The 20,119-nt window shown below is 41.2% G+C and overlaps 1 protein-coding gene across 7 annotated transcripts in view; it reads right to left on the bottom strand.

Moving 5' to 3' along the window:
* Positions 1–20,119, bottom strand: part of MTFR1 (mitochondrial fission regulator 1) — a 114,631-nt gene that overhangs the window by 93,460 nt on the left and 1,052 nt on the right. Inside the window, exon 1 of one of the 7 annotated variants that reach the window (XM_017962062.3) lies at positions 18,544–19,143. The exons of the other annotated variants lie outside the window; for them this stretch is intronic. The gene's annotated coding sequence lies outside the window, so the exon portion shown is untranslated. Of the gene's footprint in view, positions 1–18,543; positions 19,144–20,119 lie in introns of those variants that run through there. 7 annotated transcript variants of the gene reach the window in all.

Genomic DNA, 20,119 nt, shown 5'->3' with positions numbered 1-20,119 from the left:
CTGAGGCACTGTGCCCAGCCGGGTGTTTTCTATTTTAATTTTTTCATATTGTGATTACATTCAACTTTCAACACATTTATATTCTCAAGCTAATGACATAAAATATTGAAGTATGAAGGCTTTGGACTTGAGTCTGTACCCTTGTTGTGCCACCTACTAAATGGTAAGTATTAACAAGTTATCTCCAGATAGGAACAGTACTCACAGAGTTGTAGGAATTAATAGAGATAATACATTAGCCATTTCAGTAAAAATACTAAAAAAGTAGGTTAATACTAACAGGAATGGAAAAGAATAGATGGATTCAGGATGCCAATAAAAGTAAGAATTAACCAAACTTGGTAAAGTAGCTGGCTAAAGCTGGGTGTGACGTTGCATGCCTGAAGTCCCAGCTACTCAGGAAGCTGAGGGAGGAGGGTCCCTTGAACTTAGGAGTTAGAGTTCAGCCTGGTCAACAAAGCAAGATCCCATCTCTTTTTAAAACAACAACAACAAATGTAAAGTGGTTGGCTAGCGCAATAAGGAAGAAGAGGAAAATCAAATTACTCCAAGGTTTTGATTGGAGATGACAGAAATTATGGCTATCAGATAAGGAAATGCTGGAGAGTAAAGCTCTTCAATGAAGGTGAGTCTAAGATGACAGAAGTATATCTAGATGAAACTATGTAGTAGAGTGCTAAGCACTGGCAGGAATATATATTTATTGATTACTATAAAAGGTCTGTGACTATATCTTTGATCAGGCAGATATATTTTAATGTTACCAGGATCTATTATTAGTTTTATAAATGAATCCTCTGAGAGCCAATGGTGAATAAGAAGAACAAAGAACCAAAAATGAGGTCAAAGCTGGAAATGACTGGCAAAAAGCAGGCAAGGAGAAAGGGTGGTTTTATGTGGGGTTTGAAAACCTATCATTAAAGCCCAGGCGTGGTGGCTCATGCCTGTAATCCCAGCACTTTGGGAGGCCAAGGCAGGCGGATTATGAGGTCAAGAGACAGAGACCATCCTGGCCAACATGGTGAAACTCCATCTCTACTAAAAATACAATTAGCTGGGCGTGGTGGCACGTGTCTATAGTCCCAGCTACTTGGGAGGCTGAAGCAGGAGAATGGCTTGAACCCGGAAGGCAGAGGTTGCAATGAGCTGAGATCATGCCACTGTACTCCAGCCTGGCGACAGAGCGAGACTCCGTCTCAAAGTAAATAAATAAATTAATTTTTTAAAAAGCATGAAAAACTAAAACGTCAAATAGTTCTTTGGCAGGGTGCAGTGGCTCACGCCCGTAATCCCAGCACTTTTGGAGGCCGAGGCAGGCAGATCACCTAAGGTTAGGAGTTTGAGACCAGCCTGGCCAACATGGCAAAACCCCGTCTCTACTAAAAATACAAAAAATAGCTGGGCATGGTAGTGTGTGCCTGTAATCCCAGCTACTTGGGAGGCTGAGGCAGGAGAATAGCTTGAATGCAGGAGGTGAAAGTTGCAATGGGCTGAGGTTGTGCCACTGTACTCCAGCCTGGGAGACAGAGTGAGACTCCATATCCAAAAAAAGGGAAAACCTATCATTTTTATTTAAATTGAAGTATAACCTACACAGAAAAATGTACACATAAGTGTCCAACAAATTTTTACATATGTATATACCTTTGTAACAACCACCTAGATCTAGATAGGAAACAGTTTAAGAACTGAGTCAATATTCATGCCTTGCCTATCTAACCACCACTATTCTAACATTTGCAACCATGTGTTAGTTGTGCCTTCTGACTTCTATCATTCAACACTGTGAGACTCATTCAGGTTGTTTATGAATTACAGTTCTTTTTCAGTGCTGTAAAGTATTTCATCATATTATTGTAACAATTCATGTATTCATCTGTTTGTTTTTAGCTATTACAAATAAGAGTGCTAAGATAATTCTTACACAAAGATAGCAAGGTACACATAAATGATCATTTCTCTTGAGCATTCTCTTGAGTACCCAGGTGTAAAAGTGTTAGATTATAAGATATATATAGTTTTAGGCCGGGCGCGGTGGCTTAAGTCTGTAATCCCAGCACTTTGGGAGGCTGAGACGGGCGGATCACGAGGTGAGGAGATCAAGACCATCCTGGCTAGGCCGGGCGCGGTGGCTCAAGCCTGTAATCCCAGCACTTTGGGAGGCCGAGACGGGCGGATCACGAGGTCAGGAGATCGAGACCATCCTGGCTGACACGGTGAAACCCCGTCTCTACTAAAAAATACAAAAAAAAACTTAGCCGGGCGAGGTGGCGGGCGCCTGTAGTCCCAGCTACTCGGGAGGCTGAGGCAGGAGAATGGCGTAAACCCAGGAGGTGGAGCTTGCAGCGAGCTGAGATCCGGCCACTGCACTCCAGCCTGGGCGACAGAGCGAAACTCCCGTCTCAAAAAAAAAAAAAAAAGATATATAAAGTTTTAATAGAAACTGCCTAACGTGGCCAGGTGCAATGGCTCAAGCCTGTAATCCTGACACTTTGGAAAGCTGAGGTGGGAGGATTACTCGAGGTTAGGAGTTCAAGACCAGCCTGGCCAATGTAGCGAAACCCAGTCTACTAAAAATACAAAAATTAGCCAGGTGTGGTTGTGCATGCCTGCAATCCCATCTACTCCAGGAGAATCGTTTGAACCCAGGAGGCGGAGTTTGCTGCAGCGAGCCGAGGTCGTGCCACTGCACTCCAGCCTGGGTGACAGAGTAAGGCTCCGCCTCAAAAAAAAAAAAAAAAAGAAGGGAGGGAGGGGAGGGAAGGAGGGAAGAAAGAAGGAAGGACGGAGGGAGGGAAGCAGGGAAGGAGGGAAGGAGAGAAAGAGGGAAGGGGGAAGGGAGGAAAGGAGGGAGGAAAGAAGAAGGAAAGAAGGAAGGAAGGGAGAGGAGAGAGAGAGAGAGAAAGGGCGAGCCTAACATTTCCCAAGGTTATTGGACAAATTACACTCCCATGAGTAATTAAGAGAACTCCAGGTACTCTACATCTTTGTCAGTAATAATTCGTATTGTTAGTACTTTTTAAATTTTAGCAATTCTAGTGTTTTCTTCACATTTTGGGGGGTATTTTGATATCTTCTTTTGTGAAGTATCTGTTTAAGTCTTTTGCTTTTTTTTTTCTTTTTTTGAGACGGACTCTTGCTCTGTTGCCCAGGCTAGAGTGCAATGGTGTGATCTCAGCTCACCGCATTCTCCGCCTCTCAAGTTCAAGCGATTCTCCCACCTCAGCCTCCCAAGTAGTTGGGACTGTAGGCACATGCTACCATGCCTGGTTAATTTTGGTATTTTTAGTAAACATGGGTTTTGCCATGTTATCTAGGCTGGTCTTGAACTCCTGACCTCAAGTGACCCTCCCGCCTCGGCTTCCCAAAGTGCTGGGATTACAAGTGTCAGCCACCACGCCTGGCCTTTCGCTCATTTTTTAAAACAGAGTTTATTTATGTATTTATGTATTTATTTTTGAGACAGGGTCTCGCTCTGTCACCCAGCCTGAAGTGCAGTGCCAGGATCTTGGCTCACTGCAACCCCCCTCCCAGGTTCAAGAGATTCTCATGCCTCCTGAGTAGCTGGGATTACAGGCATGCACCACGACTCCCGGCTAATTTTTGTATTTTTAGTAGAGACAAGATTTCACCATGTTGGTCAGGCTGGTCAGGAACTCCTGGCCTTAAGTGATAACACCCCCTCAGCCTCCCAAAGTGCTGGGGTTACAGACTAAAATAGAGTTTATTTTTTAGAGCAGTTTAAATGTACAGCAAAATTGAGTAGAAAGTACAGATTTCTTAATTGGGCAGTCTTCCCACTATCAACATCCCACACAAGAGTGGTGCATTTATTCCAACGGATGAACATATAGTGACACATCATCATCTAAAGTCCACAGTTTACCTAACAGTACACTTTCAGTACTGTACATTCTGTGGGTTTCGGCAAATGAATAATAGTATGTATCCACCATTATTATATCATAAAGAATAGTTTCACTGCCCTAAAAATCCTGTGTTCCGCCTATTAATTTACCCTCCTTCCCAACCCCTGGCATCTCTGATCCTTTTATTGTCTCCATAGTTTTGCCTTTTCCAGAATGCCACGAAGTTGGAATCACACAGTATATAGCCTTTTCATAATGGCTTCTTTCACCTAGTAACATGCATTTAAGGTTCCTCCATGTATTCTCATGGTTGATAGCTCATTTTAGTGTGGAATAACATAGAATTTTACAGAGATACCACAGTTTATTTATTCCTTCCCCTACTGGAGAACACCTTGGTTGCTTCCACATTTTGATAAACTATGAATAAAGCTGCTCTAAACATCTCTGTGCAAGTTTTGCTCCTTTTTTAAACAGTGTATTTAGTCAGAGTTCTCCACAGAGAACTAACAGAATATAGATACATAGAAACAGATTTATTATGAGGGACGGGCTCACGCAATTATGGAGGCTAGAAAGTCCCACAATCTGCTATGTGCAAGCTGAAGGCCAACAGAGCTAACAGTGTTAAATCTCAGGCTGAGTGAGAAGGCCTGAGGGAGGGCCTGAGGGATATCCCAGCTCAAGCAGAGTACAAATTTGCTCTCTCTTTGTCTTTTATTCTCTTCAGGCCCTCAAGGGATTGGTGATGCCTTTCTTCAGTCTATAGATTCAAATGCTAATCTCTTCCAGAAACACCCTCACAAATACAAAGCAGTAGTGATGTTTTACCAGCTATCTGGGCATCCCTCAGACCAGTCTAGTTGATATATAAAATTAACCACCACAGATGTTTTTTGTTTTGTTTTGAGACAGAGTTTCACTCTTGTTGCCCAGGCTGGAGTGCAATGGCACGATCTCCGCTCACCACAACCTCCACCTCCTGGGTTCAAGAGATTCTCCTGCCTCAGGCTCCCAAGTAGCTGGGATTACAGGTACGCGCCACCACACCCAGCTAGTTTTTTGTATTTTTAGTAGAGATGGGGTTTGGCCATGTTGGCTGGTCTGGTCCTGAACTCCCAACCTCAGGTGATCCACCTGCCTCAGTCTCCCAAAGTGCTGGGATTACAGGCGTGAGCCACTGTGCCTGGCTCACAGATGTTTTTTTCAAATTATTATTTGAAAAATTATCCTGATTTGCCAGGAAAAGATGTTTCTTAAGTCTAGGCTAAAGAATACAGAGCACTGGCTAGAAAAACACAGAGGGAATGAGTTAAATCATATAGAGTAAGAAGGGAAGACTGGATAGAAAGCTCAGGAAAGACTAATACTTGTAGAACAAACAGAAAAAAATAAAAGACACTGTAAGATTCAATGAATCAGTATCTTTCTTTTCAAAGGTTTAGCCTGTTAACTTCCTTGTCCTTTGTTCTCAAACTCAACTTTCTCTTTCTACATGCCTCCTTGCCCCTACTTACTGTAAACAACCTACCCCCTTCCTGTCAGATCTAATCAATAACTCACATCTGTTCCCTTGGTTACCTGCACCCATTGTTCCCCCGAAACTGCACATCTCACCACTGTACCTCATGTCCCCCTTCCCTTCCATATTTAGAAAAATATTTGCAAGTAGCCAATGGGGTCAGCTCAGACTGTGCGGTCCGACCCCAGCCTATGGGGGAGTGACACAGAGGTAAGGACTACACATCAGAGATATAAAAACAACAACAACAACAAAAACCTCCTCTCTTTTGTTCTGTGTGCTTTTGTGATCTTGATTGACGTGGGTGGCACCCTTCTGCAATAGTAAATTGCCTTGCTGAGAAAACTTTTGCCTGAGTGCTGGTTCCACTTTGCAGCACTGAGCATTTATTCCTGGAGCATTTTTATATCCAACAGACACTAACCAAAAAAAGATCAAAATAGCAGTAGGAAAATAAGAGTGGTATTATCACCAAAAAAAAGAGAAAAATTTGAGAAAGGATTTGAGAAAGGTAACGGTCCTTGTTAAACACAGAAGGGAGGTGACATAGATGGTGGACTCCTGCTGCTACCCCTTCCTCCAAACTTCTTCACAGTGCTCTCTGGAACTTGTTTGTCTATAAACATCCTCCAACTCCATATCTTATCTTCAACAGATTCACTCACTACTGAACTCCCCTAGCTTACTTCCCTCCCTTGATGAAACTTGGCTTCCCTTTAGAATACTGCTTCTCCTACAGCCTACAGCCTTCTTAAAGGGTTTCTGCTTGCTTATTCTCTTACATTTTACTTCAGTGCTGTTTCCTGTCAACTATTTTTCTAAGATCTTTTAAAAGCTCTTGCTCAAAAGCAAAACTACCCAAAGTACAGACAATATTCTATTTCTTAACCTGGGTGGTCATTATATGGATATTTGCTTTGTGACAATTTATTGAGCTGTAATTTATGTTTGTACTTTTTTCTGTGTTACACTTCAAAATAAATAAGATTTTTTAAAAAATTGCTAAGAATCAGGCTGCATTTTGTTTTCTAGGTTCCTTATGAATCAATGAAAATGTGTGTGTGTGTGTGTGTATTCAACTCCTAGAAATGTTATGAAGATGGTATAGGCTTATATTCTAGACTATCTGCTCTAGCATACACTATAAGAAATAGCAAATTAATTTTGGTTGGCAGCTGGTAGAAGAGAAACCTAGATAAATATTGGAAATAGACTTTCTTTTTCTTCTATCAACACTGTGAAAATATATAATAGTATGCAGCTCAACTAAAATTTACAGCAGTCAAGTTGAAGATAATATAAAATAATACTGTCTTCAACTAATGTAATATCTGTTTTTGAGATAGTTATAATAAAAAGTTATCAGCAGTAAATAGTTTCATAATAACTCTGTTAGCAATAATGACAATGTTGTCACTACATTTGAGATGCCAAAAATTTACAGTTACAAAGGTATGATGGGGCTTATTTTTAGAACGTCTTTGAGAACTATTCAAGGAAATGGCCATTTAACTATATTTTCATTATGAAAGATGAGTTTGACTCATTTTATAGTTGGGGAAAATATCTAAGAAGATTAACAGAATATTCTTAGTTATGTGGTTGGCTAAATCATCATTAGAATAACGTTTACTATTCTCAGAATACTAAGAGATAAGGCAAACTATATCACTGCAACACAGATGACAGTCCACATTTTAAGGCCAAATGATGGAAAATAAAAATAAGGACTATGATACTGAATGTTGCCAACACAAAGAAATGATAAATGTTTGAGATGATGGATATGCTGACTACCATGATCTGAGTACTATATATTATATGTATTGCAACATCATGATGTATCCATAAATATGTACAATTATTATGCGTTAAATTAAAAAAGGAATATGAACTCATTGTTCTCCCTACCACTCAGAGGAAGACAATTATTACCCAATTAGTGCTTTTTTTGGGGGGGAGGGGGGAAGACAGAGTCTCACTCTTCTGTCACCCAAGCTGGAGTGCAGTGGCATGATCATTGCTCACTGCAGCCTCAAACTCCTGGGCTCGAGTGATCCTCCTGCCTTAGCCACCTGAGTAGCTGGGACTACAGGCATGCACTACCATGCCTGGCTATTTTTTCAAATTTTTTTAGAGACGAGGTCTCACTATACTGCCCAGGCTAGCCTCAAACTTCTGAGCTCAGGCAATTCTCCTGTCTCAGCCTCCCAAAGCACTGGCATGAGCCACTGTGCCCAGACCATATAACTGATTTAGTTTGAACCCTGCTATGGTGTGAATATGGCTTGTCCCCACCAAAACAACAACAAAAACAAAAACTGTTCTAAAAATAAAAGCTGGTTTAAAATAAATAAATAGGCTGGGCGCAGTGGCTTACGCCTGTAATCCCAGCACTTTGGGAGGCCAAGGTGGGCAGATCACATGAGGTCAGGAATTCCAGACCAGCCTGGCCAACGTGGTGAAACTCCATCTCTACTAAAAATACAAAATTAGCCGGGCATGGTGGCGCATGCCTGTAATCCTATCTACTTGGGAGGCTGAGGCAGGAGAATCACTTGAACTCAGGAGGCGGAGGTTACAGTGAACAGAGATCACTCCATTGCACTCCAGTCTGGGCAATAAGAGTGAGACTCCGTCTCAAAAAACAAAAAAAGTAAATGAATAAATGAGGATTATGAACTAAAAAAGAAAGAAAAAAAAGTATTCAGTTGAAAATTACTGTCCTGCAGTTGTGGTGGCTCACGTCTATAATCTCAGCACTATGGGAAGCTGAGGCAAGAGAATCACTTGAGGCCTACAGTTCAAGACCAGCCTGGGCAACATACTGAAACCCCTTCTCCACAGAAATTTCTTAAAAATTAGCCAGCCAGTCAGGCAGCCAGGCGTGGTGGCTCACACCTGTAATCCCAGAACTTTGGGAGGTTGAGGCAGGCAGATCAGCCTGAGGTCAGCAGTCTGAGACCAGCCTGGCCAACATGGTGAAACCTCGTCTCTAAAAAAATTAGCCGGGCATGATGGCAGGTGCCTGTAATTCCAGCTACTTGGGAGGCTGACGTGGGAGAATCACTTGACTCCAGTAGGCGGAGGTTGCAGTGAGCCAAGATCATGCCATGGCACTCCAGCGTGGGCGACAGAGCAAGACTCCATCTCAAAAAAAAAAAAAAAAATTAGCCAGGCATGGTGGCACATGCCTGTAGTCCTACCTACTCACGAGGCTGAGGGAGGAAGATCTCTTGAACCCAGGAGTTTGAGATTACAATGAGCTATGAGTGCACCATTATACTCCAGTCTGGACAACAGAGCAAGACCCTGGCTCTAACAAAAAAATAAAATAAAAATTAAAGAATAAAGTTATTGTCCTTTATTTTGAGACTATGTCCTTCCTATGCTTATGGTGTAAACATTACTTTCCTTTTATCATATAGGGACAGTAGATGAATGTTGTTTGTTTTCATTTTGTTTTTTTGAGATGGAGTTTCACCCTTATTGCCCAGTCTAGAGAGAAATGGCACGATCTCGGCTCACTGCAACCTCTGCCTCCCGGGTTCAAGCGATTCTCCTGCCTCAGCCTCCTGAATAGCTGGAATTGCAGGCATGAGCCACCATGCCCGGCTACAGCTTTTTTTTTTTTTAATGTCCTTACTTGTCACAATGTTTAGTTGTCAACCCTACATCAACCCACTATCCTACTTTTTTTTTTGACAGAGTCTCTCTCTGTCACCCAGGTTGGAGTGCAATGGCATGATCTCAGCTTGCTGCAACTTCTGCCTCCTGGGTTCAAGCGATTCTCATGCCTCAGCTTCCCAAGTAGCCAGGATTACAGGCGCGCACCACCATGACCAGCTAATTTTGTATTTTTAGTAAAGACAGGGTTTCACAATGTTGGCCAGGCTGGTCTCGAACACCTGACTTCAGGTTATCTACCTGCCTCGGCCTCCCAAAGTGCTGGGATTACAGCTGTTAGCCACTGCACCTGGCCCCTATACTACCTTTTGAAAATTAAACTTTGAAATTCAAGTCTAGGGACCACTGCTGTCCTTCACATCAGTCTATTTGATACTTAAGTCAAAACACTTCACCATACTATAAAACAAAATACAATATTCAATCTGTGGGTACAATTTACTGGTAGTGATTTAGAATTAATGTTCTATACTGTTCATGCAAAATTAAGTACACTGCTACTCCCAGTACCAGCACAGGATCGGACATACGTCATTTTTTCAGTCCACAAGCGAATAAATCTCATGACCTATATCACATCTCTCAACAAAAACAAAAACTAGTAAGAGGTCCATGAACACAGCCTAATCAAACTTGGCAAAAATTCTTTCAAGTTAATGCAATTTAGATATAAAATTAAACTTCTGAAGGACATTTTTAGATGTTATCTTCAAAAGAAGTTAGAGACAGAGGTCATATTCATATTTGAACTAAAGGCTGACACTTTCATGTGAGAATCTCTGAAATACAACCCCACAGTGACTGACAGAATATTTTAAGCAGCCACATGCAGATGAATTAAGTACTGAGGCATAAATTTTAAAACAATCTTTTGAAAACACTATTCAAATATCTTAAGTGATCCTGGGCTGGATATCAGTAGAAGCAAATAAAGTACTTGGAAGTCAACAATGACTAAAAATGTTACCCTTAGGCCCAAGGAAATGATGAAAAATCACTATAAAGTTGATGTTGATAAGTTGTGTAATAGTTACTGTCCCTTGCATATTATATGTATAAAAAATTGCCAGGCCAGGCACAGAGGCTCATACCTGTAATCTCAGCATTTTGGGAAGCTGAAGCAGGAGAACTGTTTGAGCCAGTAGTTCAAGACCACCCTGGGCAACATAACAAGACCCCATCTCTACTAAAGATTTAAAAAATTAGCTAGGCACAGTGGTACACACCTGTAGTCCCAGTTACTCAGGAGGCTGAGGCAGAAGGATCGCCTGAGCCCAGGAATTTGAGGTTACAATGAGCTATTAGTGCGTCACTGTACTCCACTCTGGGTGACAGAGTGAAACTGTCTCAAAACACAACACGACACACAAAAAAACTGTTTTACTGGAAGAACTCAGTAAATTATGCCTTTCTTCAAGGAGAAAGATGTTTAGTTTTTGAAAGCTGGTAAGGGTATTTACTGAAACATTATGGTGAAAGAGAAAATCCAAAGGCAAGCTAAATGACCATCAACAGGGAAATGGTTAAAATAAATTCAATAAATTAAATATGCCCATTCTAAGCTTATAGCCATTAAAACTACAAAGATACAGCTATACACGAAACAATTTTCATAATAAAATGCTGAATGAAAAAAGTTACAAACACGTATATGTAATTCCATTAAAAATAACTAAAAACCAATAAAGCGGTGAAATAGATGAAAAATTTGAAAACAAACCAAAACTTAACACTTACTGTATCTGAGGGCTTGGTGGTGAGACCCTCCACTTTTATTATACGCTTATGCACTCCTGTATTGTTTGTATGTTGTTGTTTTTTTCCCAGTAGGATATATGTACCACTTTTGTTTTTTTGTTTGTTTGTTTGTTTAGAGACAAGGTCTCATTCTGTCACTCAGGCTGGAGTGCAATGGCACCATCAGAGCTCACTGCAGCCCTAAGCTACCAGGCTCAAGTGATCCTCCTGCTTCAGCCTCCCAAGTAGCTAGGACTATAGGCATATCATCACATCCGGCTAACTTTCATAATTTTTGGTAGAGATGGGGTAGCCCAGGCTGGTCTCAAACTCCTGGCTTCAAGTGATTCTCCCAGCTTAGTCCCCCAAATTGCTGGGATTACAGGCGTGAGCCACCATACCCAGGTAACTTTTGTAATTTTTCAAGACCAGTAACATTTTCTAAATTAAATAACTGAAATCTAAAAAGTAAAAACATAAAAATTATTCTAATTTGGACAATCTAAGTAAATAATAAACGTTAGCAATATATAAACTTTGGGAACCCTTACAGGCTATACTAATATTTCTCAGACCTTCATACTTGCTTTATGAGTTTTGTCATATCTGGATGCTCTTAATGTTTTAATTTAAATTAAACTCTTTTTTTCTTTCTTTCTTTCTTTTTTTTTTTTTTTTTGAGACAGAGCCTTGCTCTGTTGCCCAGACTGGAGTGCAGTGGCACGATAACAGCTAACTGCAACCTCTACCTCCTGGGGTCAAGCGATTCTTGAGCCTCAGCCTCCCGAGTAGCTAGGATTACAGGTGCAGACTACCATACCCAGCTAATTTTTGTATTTTTAGTAGAGACAGGGTTTCACCACGCTGGTCAGGCTGGTCTCGAACTGCCTGGTGATCGAGGTGATCCACCTACCTTGGCCTCCCAAAGTGCTGGGATTACAGGCATGTGCCACCGTGCCCAGTCTTAAATAAACTCATTTTTAAAAAATTAAATAAACTTAGCCTCTTGCCAAGCAATAATATTTAAGCAATCAAAGTTTGTTCCAGGATATACTTTAAAGTACTTAACTATACATTGTACTCCCTATCTGAGCCAAAACAGACAGAAAAGGATATCCTGACTAAAATAAATACAAAGTTGATTCTTGTTCCACCTAAAATCATCTCTTTAGGAAAGCAGTTTACCCTCCTGCCAGTACACATTATACAATTGTCCTTCAGTATCCACAGGGGATTGGTTCCAGGAACCCCGTGGATACCAAAATCTATAGATACTCAAGTGCCTTATATAAAATGGCATAGTAACAAGTCCTAGCTAGAGCAATCAGGCAAGAGAAAGAAATAAAGGACATCCAAATAGGAAAGGAAGAAGTCAAATTATCCTTGTTTACAGACGATGTAATCTTGTACTTGGAAAAATCTAAAGACTGTACCAAAAAACTATTAGAACTGATAAATTCAGTAAAGTTGCCTGATGCAAAGTCAACATCCAAAACTCAGTAGCATTTCTATATGCCAACAGTGAACAATCTGAAAAAGAAATCAAAAAATGAATCCCATTTACAATAGCCACAAATAAAATTAAATACCTAGGAATTAACCAAAGTGAAATCAAAGTGAAAGATATCTACAATGAAAACTATAAGATACTGATGAAAGAAATTTAAGAGGGCCAGGGTGGTGGCTCATGCCTGTAATCCCAGCACCTTGGGAGGCCAAAGCAGGAGGCTCACTTGAGCTCAGGAGTTCGAGACCAGCCTGGATAACAAAGTGAGACCCACCTCTACAAAAAAAACGAAAAATTAAGGGCTAGATGTGATGGCTCACACCTGTAATCCCAGCACTTTGGGAGGCAGAGGCAGAGGCAGGAGGGTCACTTGAGGCCAGGAGTTCGAGACCAGCTTGTATTTTTGTACTAAAAAACACAAAATTTGCCGGGTGTGGTGGTGCACACCTGTAATTCCAGCTACTTGGGAAGTCAAGGTACAAGAGTTGCTTGAACCTGGGAGGCAGAGGTTGGAGTAAGCTGAGATAGCACCACTGCACCCCAGACTCCAGCCTGGGCGACAGAGCGGGACTTTGTCTCAAAAAAAATTAGCCAGGCATGATGGCACGCACCTGTAGTCCCAACTACATGGGAGGCTGAGGCAGGAGGGCCGCCTGAGCCCATGAGCTGTGATCATGCCACTGCACTCCAGCCTGGATGATAGAGCAAAACCCTGCCTCAAAAAAAAAAAAAAAAAAAAAAAAAAAATTAAAGGGGGCACACACACGGAAAAAATATTCCATGTTCATGAACTGGAAGAGTCAATATTGTTAAAAGGTTCATACTACCCAAAGCAATCTACAGATTCAATGAAATGTCTATCAAAATGTCTAACAAAATATCAATGACATCCTTCACAGAAATAGAAAACATAATCCTAAAAATTATATGGAACCACAAAAGACCCACGATAGCCAAGCTATCCTGAGCAAAAAGAAAAAAAAACTGGACTTCAAATTATACTACAGGGCTATAGTAACCAAGACAGCATGGTCCTAGCATAAAAACAGACACATAGACCAATGAAACAGAGTAGAAAACCCAGAAATCAATCCATACGTCTACAGTAAACTCATTTTTAACAAACATGCCAAGAACATACATTGGGAAAAGACAGTCTCTTCAAAAAATGGTGCTGGGAAAACTGGATATCCACATACAGAAGAATGAAACTACAACCCATCTCTTGCCATATACAAAAATTAAATCAAAATGGATTAAAGACTTAAATCTAAGACCTCAAACTATGAAACTACTACAAGAAAACATTGGGGGAAACTCTCCAGGACATTGGTCTGGGCAATGATGTCTTGAATGGCAGCCCACATGGGGTATTAGGCAATCAAAGCAAAAAAGGATAAATGAGATCACACCAAGTCAAAAAGCTTCTGTATAGCAAAGGAAACAATCAACAAAGTGAAGAGACAACCCATAGAATGGAAAAAAAATACTTGCAAACTATTCATCTGACAAGGGTTTAACAACCAGAATACGGCCGGGCGCGGTGGCTCAAGCCTGTAATCCCAGCACTTTTGGGAGGCCGAGGCGGGTGGATCACGAGGTCAGGAGATCAAGACCATCCTGGCTAACATGGTGAAACCCCGTCTCTACTAAAAACACAAAAAACTAGCCGGGCGTGGTGGCGGGCGCCTGTAGTCCCAGCTACTCGGAGGCTGAGACGGGAGAATGGCGTGAACCCAGGAGGTGGAGCTTGCAGTGAGCCGAGATCGCGCCACTGCACTCCAGCCTGGGCCACACAGCGAGACTCCGTCTCAAAAAAAAAAAAAAAAACCAGAATACATAATTAGCTCAAACAATTCAATAGGAAATAAATTGAATAATCTAATTCAAAAATGGCCAAAAGATCTGAACAGACATTTCTCAAAAGAAGACTTACAAATGGCAAACAGGTATATAAAAAAAGTGCTCCCATCATCAGAGAAATGCAAATCAAAACTACAATGAGATACTATCTCACACCAGTTAAAATGGCTTATACTCAAAAGAGAGACAATAATTAATGTTGGCAAGGATATGGAGAAAAGGGATCCTCATACCCTGTTGGTGGGATTGTAAATTTGCACAACCACTATAGAGAATGGTTTGGAGGTTCCTCAAAAAACTAAAAATAGAGCTACCATATGACTCATCAATCTCACTGGTAGGTATAGACCCAAAAGAAAGGAAATCAGTATATTGAAGCGATATCTGCACTGCCATGTTTGTTGTAGAGCTATTCACAACAGCCAGGACTTGGAAGCAATTAAATAAATGTCTATCAACAGACAAATAGATAAAGAAAACGTGATACATATGCATAATGGAGTACTATTCAGCCATTAAAAAGAATAGGATCCTGTCATTTGAAAATAACATGAATGGAACTGGAGGATATTATGTTAAGTGAAATAAGCCAGGCAGAAAAAGACAAACTTCACATATTCTCACTTACTATGGGACCTCAAAATTAAAACAACTTAACTCATGCAGATAAGAGTATAAGGATGGTTGGCCGGGCACAGTGGCTCACACCTGTAATCCCAGCACTTTGGGAGGCCAAGGAAGGTGGATCACGAGGTCAGGCGTTCAAGATCAGCCTGGCCAAGATGGTGAAACCTCGTCTCTACTAAAAATTCAAAAAATTAGCTGGGCGTGATGGTGGGTGCCTGTAATCTCAGCTACTCAGGAGGCTGAGGCAGAGAATTGCTTGAATTCGGGAGGCGGAGACTGCAGAGTGAAACTCTGTCTCAAAAAAAAGAGTATAAGGATGGTTACCAGCAGTCTGGCCAACATGGCATAACCCTGTCTCTACTAAAAATACAAAAATTAGGCTGGGTACGGTGGCTCACACCTGTAATCCCAGCAGTTTGGGAGGCTGAGGCGGGCAGATCACCTGAGGTTGGGAGTTCGAGACCAGTCTGGCCAACATAGTGAAACCCATCTCTACTAAAAATATAAAAATTAGCCAGGCGTGGTGGTGGGTGCCTGTAACCCCAGCTACTTGGGAGGCTGAGGCAGGAGAATCACTTGAACCCAGGAGGTAGAGATTGCAGTGAGACCAGATCACACCACTGCACTCCAGCCTGGGTGACAGAGCAAGACTCCATCTCAAAAACAAACAAAAAAAACCCAGAAGGATGGTTATCAGATGCTGCAAAGGACAGTGGGCAGGGGAGGTGGAGTAGGGATGGTTAATGCATACAAAAATACAGTTAGAATGAATAAGACCTATAATTTGATAGCATCACAGTATGACAATAGTCAACAATAATTTATTGTACATTAAAAAATAACTAAAAGTATAATTGGATTGTTTGTAACACAAAGAAAGGAAAAATGCTTGAGGTGGATACCCCATTTACCTTGATGTGATTATTACACATTATATGCCTGTATTAAAATATCTCACGTACCCCCTAAATACATACACATACTATGTACCCACAAAAATAAAAATAAAGATAAAATGGGCCAGGCGCGGTGGCTCACACCTGTAATCCCAGCACTTTGGGACGCTCAGGTGGTGGATCACCTGAGGTCAAGAGTTCAAGACAGCCTGGACAACATGGTGAAACCCTGTCTCTCCTAAAAATTAAAAATAAGCAGGTCATGGTGGTGGACTCCTGTAATCCCAGCTACTCGGAAGGCTGAAGCAGGAGAATCACTTGAACCTGGAAGGTGGAGGTTGCCGTGAGCCGAGATAGTGCCATTGCACGCCAGCCTGGGAAACAAGAGAAAAACTCCATCTCAAAAAAAAAAAAAAAAAGATAAAATGATATAGTATTTCCATATAACCTATACACATCCTCTCACATACTTGAAGTCATCTGTAGATTACTTAGAATACCTAATATAATGGAAACAGTTGTCTATTGTTTTATTTGTATTGTTTCTTGTTGTCATATTGTTACTTTATCATTGTTTTTTCAAATATTTTCTATCTGCGGATACAGAACCTATGAATCCAGAAGGCCGACTGTATATCAAATCAGTATTTACTAGTATGTAAGAAATCCATTTCAAAAAGTAACTAAGGGAGGAGGGGGAAAAAAATTAATAAAGTATCTTAGAGCTATGATAGCCTCACCGCACTCCAATTTGGCAACAAAGTAAGAAAGACTCTGTCTCTAAAAAAAATAAAATATCTTAAAGGTTTAAAAAGATCTTAGTTATACTGCTTTATATACATTAATATGTATATTACAATGTATGTTTTTTCAATCATGGAGACTTAATTTAACTTTCCTGTTTAACTTGTCTGACTGTTTACATTTTAACCGCAACCAACTCACACTAGTCAACTCCAGCTGTATAAATTATCTGTTAAATGATATCTCCCGGTGGAGTGGGAGCAGAAAAAAAATCTTTTTAATGATATCAAACATTTACACAAAACAATTTATTTGCTAAAAATGACTTGCAGATTGACTGGCTGACAATAACTTCAGTATCATAAAATGAAGGAATTGTTTCAGAGGTGGCATGTTCTGGTCCCTGAAACAGCAGCCCTGAGTGCTCTCCCAGCTGTCATCTTTTTCATTTTACTAGCCACTCTGAAGATTTTGAGAAGAGCCATGTAATTAAGAAACCTATTTGCAACTTAATATAACAAATGATTTATATCCCTAATGAATATAAAGTACTTGCAAATAAAGAAACGAATGATCAAAAGCCCAATGGAAAAATAGGCATAGTACATGAGTAGGCATTTTACAAGTAGAAATACAGATGGAAAATAAAATGTGAAAAATGTCGAACAGTAATCAAATAAATGTTAACTAAAACTGTTATCACCTTTTCTCCATCATCAGTGGTTATCTTCAAAGGGTAGGATTACAGGGTCTTTTTTTGTTGTTGCTTATCTAAATTGTGTAATTTCTATCAATAGTATCTAATAAGTATATAAAAGAATAGTTCAGTAGCTGGGCGGTAATTACCACTTCAAAGAACAGTGATACAGTAATAACTCATCACCAACTCATCACCAGGATGGCCCAAGAAAACAAACCCATGGAAAATGAAGTGTATCATCACTTCAAAACCTACTATAGGCCGGGCATGGTGGCTCACACCTGTAATCCCAGCACTTTGGAAGGCTAAGGCAGGTGGATCAACTGAGATCAGGAGTTCAAGACCAGCCTGGCCAACATGGTGAAACTCTGTCTCTACTAAAAATACAAAATTAGCTGGGCGTGGTGGCATACACCTGTAATCCCAGCTACTCGGGACGTTGAGGCATGAGAATCGCTTGAACCCGGGAGGCAGAGGTTGCAGTGAGCCGAGATCACGCCACTGCATTGCAGCCTGGGCAACAAGAGTAAAACTCCATCTCAAAAAAAACAAAACAAAACAAAACAAAATCCTACTACATACCATGCTCTTTTCTCTCTTTCAGGCTGTTTTCTTTGTCTAGTTCTTTCCTCATATCGATAAATTTGCCAGTTCCCCATGTCTATTTCCTTTATGTTTATCAGGTCAACCCACTGCTAATCCTTTCACATAGCTGGTAAAGCCACCTTTGACAGTACCAGCTATCTTCCTGTATCTATCTTCTCGTAAGATGACTTTGATCATGTCACTTCTTTGCTCATTAAGTTTAAACTCTTTAAATGTGGCGCTCAAGTTCCTTCACAAAGGAGTCTGACCTGACTTCTGGACTTCTGAATTACTCCTATCCAGTAGGATTCCTAAACTCCAAGCTAATAGGCCTTCTCTACTGTCCTTTGAATAAGTAGAGGAGGCCCAACTGTTTCTATCTCATTCCTTATTCATCAAACACTATTTGGATGAAGATGCTGTCTTAGTAGTTTAAGATTGGGAGGATGAAGGATACAAAATGAAATATTTAGTATTAATATCCAATATAAGCTATGTGCTAAAGAAGTGGTAGACACTATTCATTGATGTATATTTTCCTTTTCCCTTTAACTGGTCACATATCAAAGAATAAAATGTTTCTTTTACTTTTTTTTTTTTAAATACAGTGTCACACTATATTGCCCAGGCTGGTCTCAAACTCCTGGTCTCAATGAGTCCTCTCGCCTCGGCCTTCACAAAGTGCTGGGCTGAGCCATGCACCTGGCCAAGAATAAAATTTTAGTACTTGTATTTGTTGAACTATGTCTTCTCAGGACATTAAATTTAGTTGTAATAATCTTTAACTTTTCAAAGAACAAACATACCTCTCTCACTATTGTTTGTATTTGTGTAAATTTTCAGGTTTTTTTTTTTTCCATTACTGATCTGTAGCTTAACAGAAATAATTTTCTACAGCAGTTCCATTTATTCCACAACTCTTAGGACATTCAGTTACAGTTAAAAGAGCAAGAACTTTGCAATGACAAAGGCCAAGATTAGCATTCTGAATTCTATGCCCCACCCCTGTTTTTTCAGCAGTGTGACTTTAAGAAAATTGTGACCTTTCCAAATTTCTTTCCCCTAACTCTAACACGGGGATAATAATACCTACTTCATAGGGTTATTGTAGACATTAAATGAGTAAGTGGAAACTACTTCATAGTCCTTGATATATACTAAGAACTCTACAAATAGAAATTATCAATACAATTATTACTATTCAACAGCAAGAGCACTACTGTCTAGAGTATCTGGTAACTCCGATTTTGAAAACCTGAGCGCAAGATAATGAGACTCACTGTAGCAGTTACCTAAATTCTGGTAGTACAAACTAAATAAGCACTGTCTACACTTTAATATGTCCCTTATTTTACTTGACCCCTCTAGAAAGCAAGTTATTATACGTATGATTATTTATCATGACAGAGCATAGAAATATATAAAATAACTGAAATGATATAATGTCTGGGATTTGCTTCAAAATAACCCAGGGTAGCCGGGTGCGGTGACCCCCGCCTGTAATCCCAACACTTTGGGAGGCCAAGGAGGGAGGATCGCTTAAGCCCAGGAGTTCAAACACAGCCTGAGCAACATAAGGAGACCCCAGCTCTACAAAAGGGCGGGGAGGGGGAGAAGTTAGCCGGGCTTGGTGACGCCTGCCTGTAGTCCCAGCTAGCGGGGAGGCTGAGGCGTGAGGATCGCTGGGGCCCAGGAGGCGGAGACTGCAGTGGGTCGAGATCCCGCCACTGCACTTCAGCCTGGGTGACAGAGATCCTGTCTCAAAAACGCAAAATAACCCGGATTAGGGGAGCAAGGCTGCCCATGTATTGATAATTACTGAAACTGGGTAATGAGTACAGTGAATTCCTTATATCGTTTGTTCAATTTCTCACAGTTTGAAGATTTCCATAATAAAATGCTGTTGTTAATGCCCAAAGGCCGGCTTTGGGGCTTCCTGCAAACTCTGGTTATGGTCAGAAGATACACTGGTAAGTTTTAGGAGGCGAAAAGTGACACAGCAACCACGCGAAGCTGGTTAAACTTTCCGGCAGACCACCGAGCGCACTGTTCCTCTCGGACGCCGGCCTGAGTGCACCCGCGCAGTAGGGCTCCCGAGCCCGGGAAGGGCGCAGCCCCCAAGGGAGCCGCCGCGAAGGGCGGTCGCCCCAGGACCGCCGCCTGGCGGCTGGCGCGGGAAACGGGGGTCCGAAAGATGGACCGAAGGTCGGGGGAGGAGGCAAGAGGCATAGGGGTAGATAGGCGGGTGGGCGAGTCTCAGCCTTCAGGGCAAGTCAGCCGACTTCCCTCGGCTTCTCCGGAGCCCCGGACCCACGCGCCCTCAGCCGAGGCAGTCTCTGCCTCCCGGCCGCGGGGCAAACACCCAACCGGCCCAGGATCCCG

This window comes from Papio anubis, chromosome 8 (genome assembly GCF_008728515.1).
Source record: "Papio anubis isolate 15944 chromosome 8, Panubis1.0, whole genome shotgun sequence".
Classification (NCBI taxonomy): Eukaryota; Metazoa; Chordata; class Mammalia; order Primates; family Cercopithecidae; genus Papio; species Papio anubis.
The sequence above is the reverse complement of the archived record's forward strand: the minus strand, read 5'-3'. Positions and strand labels throughout refer to the sequence as shown.